Source organism: Mandrillus leucophaeus, unplaced genomic scaffold (genome assembly GCF_000951045.1).
Source record: "Mandrillus leucophaeus isolate KB7577 unplaced genomic scaffold, Mleu.le_1.0 Scaffold573, whole genome shotgun sequence".
Taxonomy (NCBI): Eukaryota; Metazoa; Chordata; class Mammalia; order Primates; family Cercopithecidae; genus Mandrillus; species Mandrillus leucophaeus.
Genome location: NW_012106175.1, coordinates 1,197,785 through 1,204,589, shown reverse-complemented (window position 1 = coordinate 1,204,589; position 6,805 = coordinate 1,197,785). Strand labels below are relative to the sequence as shown.

The following is a 6,805-nucleotide window of genomic DNA, read 5'->3' as shown; positions in this document are numbered from 1 at the left end:
TAACCTTTGCTTAAATGTTTAAGGTAGACATTGGGTCAAATATAAAAAAGCGAAAGTTCTCAGTCTAATACTCAACCTGTAATTATAAATCAGATTATGTAATATGGCTCAGACATTTCATTTTATTTTTCTCTCTGTGTTCCAACAATTTTTTTCAGTTTGAGAGGAACCTAACCTAGATTAGTTGAAAATCTGCATTCTAGAATATTTTTATCTGTATGTGTGCTGAATATATTTTTCATTTGCTCAATTCAATGCATTCATTCATTCAACCGATATTTATTGAATATCAGGTGCTAGGCACTGTTGTGGGTGTGAGAACTGTCAGAGAACAAAATGTACAAAGATTCAGCCCCTCTTGGGCACTACATTTCGGCGAGGGAGAGAGATAATGAGTAAAATATCCTCCAATGATAGGTAATAAATACTACAAAAGGGGTTGTATGGGAGTGTTTTTGTTTAAGTGGAGCAGTCTATTAGAAAGCTAATGAATTGGGAAAGTTACCGTAAGAGTGGGCACTGTGTCATTTAGGTCAATGAGGACAACAACATGTGGTTCTGGGTGCAAATAGGCCCTGTATACAAGGAACAGCAACAGAGTCAAGGAAACCAGAGATGAGAACGGCTGACAGCTGGAGCACTTGTCAGAGCAGATCCTTGAGGGCCTTGCACACTAGGGGGAGGACTTGAGATTTTACCCTAATTGTGGTGGAAGCCACTGGAAACTTTTGAGCAGAGGAGTGTTATAAACTCACGTTTTAAAAGCATAATTTTAGCTCAATAGTAAGTATAGCCATGAAGCCAAATTGACAAAGTGGAGGTTTTCTAGTGAGGACCTGCTTTGATGCCTGTATAAGGAAGATCTGGCATGAGCATTATCTGTTCACTGTTTGTAAGAAAACACCTGGCCCGGCACGGTGGCTCATGCCTGTAATCCCAGCACTTTGGGAGGCTGAGGCGGGTGGATCACCTGAGGTCAGGACCAGCCTGGTCAACATGATGAAACTTTGTCTCTACTAAAAATACAAAAATTAACTGGGCGTGGTGGCGAGCGCTTATAATCCCAGCTACTTGGGAAGCTGAGGCGGGAAAATCACTTGAACCCGGGAGGTGGAGGTTGCAGTGAGCCAAGATCACGCCACTGCACTCCCACGTGATTGACAAAAGTGAAATTTCATCTCAGAAAAGAAAAGAAAACGCCTATCTGCTGAAGTCGTGGCAGTGACTGAAAAGTCGGCCCTCTTTGGTCATTTGAAAAGTCCACCAGTCTCCCTTTTACATTTTATTTTTACCCACGCAAAGCTTGCTTTTCCTCAGTGACAGGTCAGAAGTCAAGGTTAGAATGGGTTCATCCAAAAGCAGAGGCTGCCCCAGTCTACGGCCTCATCACAATCCATCCACAAGCAAGCTTTCCAGAATGTCCTCAGGTCCAACCCAGGACTGTGACTCTCATCCATCTGCACACTGCTTACTGCCCAAAGAGTTCCTCCTGAAACTTCATCAGCACACCGTTAGGTGATAGAAGGAAACTGCAGAAAAGTATTATATTATAGCCAGATCTCAGTTTAGTAATGACATTTTATGCCTAGAAATAATGTTTTAAATGTTCAAAAATAGGAGCTAAGTGGTCAGTTCCAGCTTTTTTCCCTGTAGAGACCTGTCTCCTGCAGCCTTGGGTGGGATGATTCCAAGGCATGCTCTTCACACTGTTTTCTAGGGTTTTCCCCTAGGATTAAGCCCTAATCATCTATTATAGTAGCTGGCTTAATATTTTACTGAGCTCCCCTTTTCTTCCCTGTATTGCTTCTTCACTACTCTGCTGGTGTTCCATGTGCCTCTCAAATAACTACTTGCATTAATTCTTACCTCAGGATCTGGTTCTGAGGCACTCAAGCTGAGCCATCCTCTACGTAAAATCTTCCTCCTTCCTGAGGTGGCATTAGGTGGCCACCTCCCTTGAGCCATAATGGCAGATAAGATCCAGGAAAAATGAAACTTACCAATAAAGGAGAGATCTGAAAATATTATTACCATTATACCCATAATCCAGTAGTCTTTTTGTGAGCTTAAGCAAGTACATGACTTGCATTTACGTATTCCTCCTTCTAAACAATTAGGAGGTAGTTGCCTCTCCAAAATGGATTTCTCAGCCACTGCATCTTCCCCACTTAGGTTAGGTAAAGCTTGGCTATTATATGAGGTTTTACCTTCCAGCACAAGGGGATGCTACTTTTTTAAAAACATATTTTTATTTCCATAGGTTATTGGGGAACAGGTGGTATTTGGTTACATGAGTAAGTACCTTAGTGGTGATTTGTAAGATTTTGGTGCACCCATCACCCGAGCAGTATACACTGCACCCAATTTGTAGTCTTTTATCCCTCACCCCCTTCCCATTCTTCCCTCTGAGTCCCCAAAGTCCACTGTGTCGTTCTTACGTCTTTGCATCCTCATAGGATAGCTCCCACTTATGAAAATATACGATGTTTGGTTTTCCTTTCCTGAGTTAGTTCACTTAGAATAATACTCTCCAATCTCATCCAGTTGCTGCGAATGCCATTAATTCATTCCTTTTTTCTTGCCTAGGAAACCAGGCTTCCTCCTAGACCAAGCTTTAGTCTTCACTACCTCAGGCAAAGAAAGCTTCCCTTGCATGAGGAAGTCATTGCCCAGCCTCTTCTCTGCTCCCTGTGTGCAGCTTCTCCCTCCCTGGCCTAGGGCCCTGACTCAGAATGACTCTTCAGCCCATGATTTTAATCAAAGGCCTCTAATCAACCTGTGGTACTACATGCTACACAAGGTTCTTAGAAATCCCTAAGCTTTCTCAGGAGCCTCCCACCCTGCTGGGAAACAAGCCGACTTGTCAATTAGAGAATATCCAAAGATGTTAAGCCACTTAATCCTCCCCAAAACTCAGTGTGGTAGGGATTGTTACCAGCCATTATAGGAAAGGAAACTGAGGCTTGGGAAGGTAAAGAGACTTGTCCAAGATCACCTTCTGGAGCCACATTTTACACCACAGGTAAGAGAAAAGGGATCCGAGAGGGCATGGACACTGTGTCTTCAGAGTGAGTGGGGAAGTACTCTTTCCCTGGGTACTTATTGGGTGCAAGTTGCATGCCCCCTGTGCTAATACACAAGGGACAAGTTTATGGGCCTCCTAAAAGTGCGGACAGTGCACCTGTCCAGCCAACTTCATGGGTGCACTGTGAGGCTCTGATGATGGGGACAGGCTTATAAAACACTCTCCATACTAAGATGAGGACGTGTCCCTGTGTCTAGGAAACGCTGGAAATTAAGTGTACAGCAATCAAAAAACCTTGACATCATCCTTGATGGCTCTCTTTTTCGCACACTCCAATTCACTCCATTAGAAAACCATATTGGCAGAATCTAGTGAATCTTGTCCTTCAAGGCCTCTCCCTGCAAGGCTCCCATGAGCCCTGGGGGCTTATGGAGAGTTCTGGGTAGGCAGAGGAAGCCAGACTGCATTAGGGAAGCAAATTTGGAACGTAAATTTCCTCAGAAGGTCTCAAGGGATAGGGACCCCAATCTCCAAGGCCCCAAGATTCTGTTATGATTTATTTCTCATTCTAAATAAATGTCCACTGGCAAGCCCCAATTCTGTCTTCTCTTTCTTAAGCAGCCCTCTCTTCCCCTCTCCCCACACAACTGTGTATGCTTCAGGCCCCAGAAATCCTTCGCTGATTTGAGGTCTGGCGTTTTCCAGGGAAGGGATTGAGAATAGAGGTGTAAATTTGTCAGAAGGAAACGGGCCGCGCAGTAAGAGAGTAAATCCTCATATAACATGGCAGAAAGTCAATGGATAAATTAAAAAATCGCCATGTAAGCTTCTTTTATTTTATTTTATTTATTTATTTATTTATTTTTTGCGACAAGCGGGTGACCACCAGAAGAAATTAACAGAGGAATTGTTAAAAAGAGCTATGATGGGAGGGAGAGGTGGCCTGCTGCTTTCATTATGAGCAAATCTAGATAATTTTATTTCGTAATAAGTAAGTGGGCGTTACTTTCGTGTATTTTTTTAAAAAGAAAATTAAATAAAAATACAAAACAAACAGAATACAAAACAGGAAAATAAAAAGCAAACACGCACGCAACACAAAACGGCCTTGGCGGTGGGGAGCCAACGGGCGGTGACGGGGGCGGGGAGAGGGCGGGGCTTAGGGACCCGGGGCGCGGCCAGGGCCGGGTCTCCTTAGGGCCCGCCCCAGCGAGGGGGCGGGGCGCAGATCTGTTTGCCTCAGACACCTTCCACCCTGGGCCGCCAAGGGAGCGCAAGGTCACGTTAGCCTTAGGCTCCGCCTCCAGCTCAGGTACTAGACGGTCTAGACCCGAGGCTACCCGGGCCGGAGGCAGGCTTGAGTACCGAGACCAAACGTTGTTCCCTCCCGGACCTCGGGCGCCGGGTCGCGCGCTGACCGACAGCCCCCGCTAGGCCCAGCAGGTCCCCTGGTCCCCCGCAGTGTCCCGCAGTCCCCCGAGACTCGCCGAGCGCCGTTGCTGAGCCCTGCGAATAGCAGGTAAGCGCAGCCCGGGCCCCTCGTCAGCCCGCTAGGACCTGGATCGCGGCTGAACGTCAGGACCCTCTTGACTCCCGGCCCCCAACGGAGTCCTGGGAGTCCTCGCTGGGGCGACAGGTGGCGGTGGAGTACGGAGCCACCGGGAGTCGAGCGAACCGGGGCACAGCTCCGCGCTGCCTCTGCGCGCGGTTGGTTCTCACTGCAGCGTATCAACCTAACCCCCAGCACCCCTTTGGCTATGACCAGAGCCCCGGAGACGTGGGTTCGGATCCCACCTTTAGCACTCGTGCACTCAAAGGTTAAAAATATAAGCATGGTGTCTAACAGATAACGTGTGCCACTCAGTGCCCGCTGCTGAGCTAAGTGCTGGGGTTACAGTGGCAGGCCGACAAACGTGGTGCCGTCCCCCGTGCAACTCACAGTCCAGTGGGGGGAGACCGACAGCAAATGGATATCTATGCAAACAAGTGTGAACGTTAAAACTATAGTCAGAGCTATGAAGACTGAAAGTCTAGGGTGCTGGAGAGTTTTTATCAGGGCCCCCAGCTACAAAGGCTGCTGGAACTAAAACTTTAGAGAATTCCCGGGCGGGGAACAACAGAGCACACTCATTTTGTTGGGAGAGAATGTGGCTTGAGGAAAGGAGGGTCGGTGGGGCTGGCCTGCAGAGAGCTGGGGAGAAAGCAAGTTCCTTCACCTTAACTTCCTCCTCTGTAAAATGGGACTGTTCTACCCATTGAGGATGGAAATGGTGAATGTAAATGACTTAGCACCGCATGATGGGTGCTGGATGTTACTCAGCACTAAATATCCAAGGCTGGATGTTGTTCTGGACTGAACACAGTGTGCCTGCCTCTCAGCAAAGTCACTTCCCCTCTCCTTGAGTCCTGTTTCTTCCTCTATAAAATAAGTAGTTCTGAGTAGAATCTCTCAAACAGCCTATTCTCTAAAACGATGACTGGTTTAGTTGTTCATTCTTGAAACATTTAACTGGCACCCACTTTGAGGATTCAGAGAGAAATCAGTCAGGGTCCCTGCCCTTCTGGAGCCCATGTCGGGTGGGCCAGGTGAAATAAAGTGACTGTTCTATCCTGGCAGAACCCAGAGGAAGGGGTGTGACCCTCTGGCCTTGCAGGGGAAAGCTTCTCTATTTTTGGCCAGGTGCACATTTCTCATAAAGCCACCCAGGAGCCCCTGAAGGTATGGTTCACACAGCTCCACTGAGCATCAGTTACTTCCTGAATTTCATTGGTGGTTCTCAGCTTTTGGTGTCACCCCTAAAACTGGACAGAAGACTTCCCAGAAGCAGCAACTATGCTGGTACCTTGCTGAGGACATATCAGACCTTGAGACCCCATGGATTTGGGAGAGCATTTTAGGTTTCAGGAAACACCTGTCAGCTGCTCACTGTATTTTATTGGCTCAAATGATCCTAATTTCTTATTTGGCTCTGTTCACACCATTGATGTAGACAAAGGAAGTGCTCTATGAAAACTGAGAGGCCCAGAGAGTGGGGGAACCCAGATGAGGCAGGAGTCTGGCACCATTTGTGGGGAGTGGTAAAAAAGAACAGTTAAGATGTTAACAGAGGGCACTGGAGGGAAGAGGAGAGAGGGCAGCCGTCGTGCAGCCTCTCTTTTCCCCTCTCAGACCACAGCAGGGTGCCAGCCCATAAGAAGGGAAGCTCCAGGCTTGGTGGTCACAGACCTGGCACTTCCCAGCTCTGTGACTGACCCTGGGCAGCTCACTCACCATGTGAGTCATGAGGATTGTGCAGGCTTAACAGGTGCTTGGCATATAGTTGGCCCTGAAGAAATATTAACTCCTACCCTTTACTTCTCCTGAATGAACTAAAATATGCATAGTTGTACTGTCTACCTCAGAAGGTTATTATGGGGATTTACTGAGGACCTAAAATACATAGAGCAGTGCCTGACATGTAGGAGGATACTACTACTATAACTATTGATATCGTTCCTTAGGCTGGACAAAAATTGAAACAAAACAGGGCAGCGGCAGGAGAGGGATAGGAGTGGAGGCGGTATGAGGAACTGTGCAGGGTGATTAGTTGGGAGTGAGATTATCTGTTGCAGTGGTTTTGCCATAAAGCAAGAGCCTGGCAGCAGAGAGGGGTGTTCTGCGTGATAAAGGGCCTCCTGGGCAGCTGCACTGTCAGGAAGTCCCAAAGTTTGAGTGTCTTCGTAGACTCAGGCCAAAGAAAGCATAGCAAAAGTTGGGTAAAACTAGGGTTGAAAAAGGTC

General features: G+C 47.2%; 1 protein-coding gene across 4 annotated transcripts in view; it reads left to right on the top strand.

The window, feature by feature from the left end:
• The first annotated feature begins 4,195 nt into the window (after positions 1-4,195).
• NMNAT3 (nicotinamide nucleotide adenylyltransferase 3) overlaps positions 4,196-6,805 on the top strand; it is a 108,587-nt gene continuing 105,977 nt past the window's right edge. The window contains exon 1 of one of the 4 annotated variants that reach the window (XM_011998537.1): positions 4,196-4,544. The gene's annotated coding sequence lies outside the window, so the exon portion shown is untranslated. The remainder of the gene's footprint in view (positions 4,545-6,805) is intronic. The other 3 variants (XM_011998535.1, XM_011998534.1, XM_011998536.1) reach the window with 3 other exon arrangements.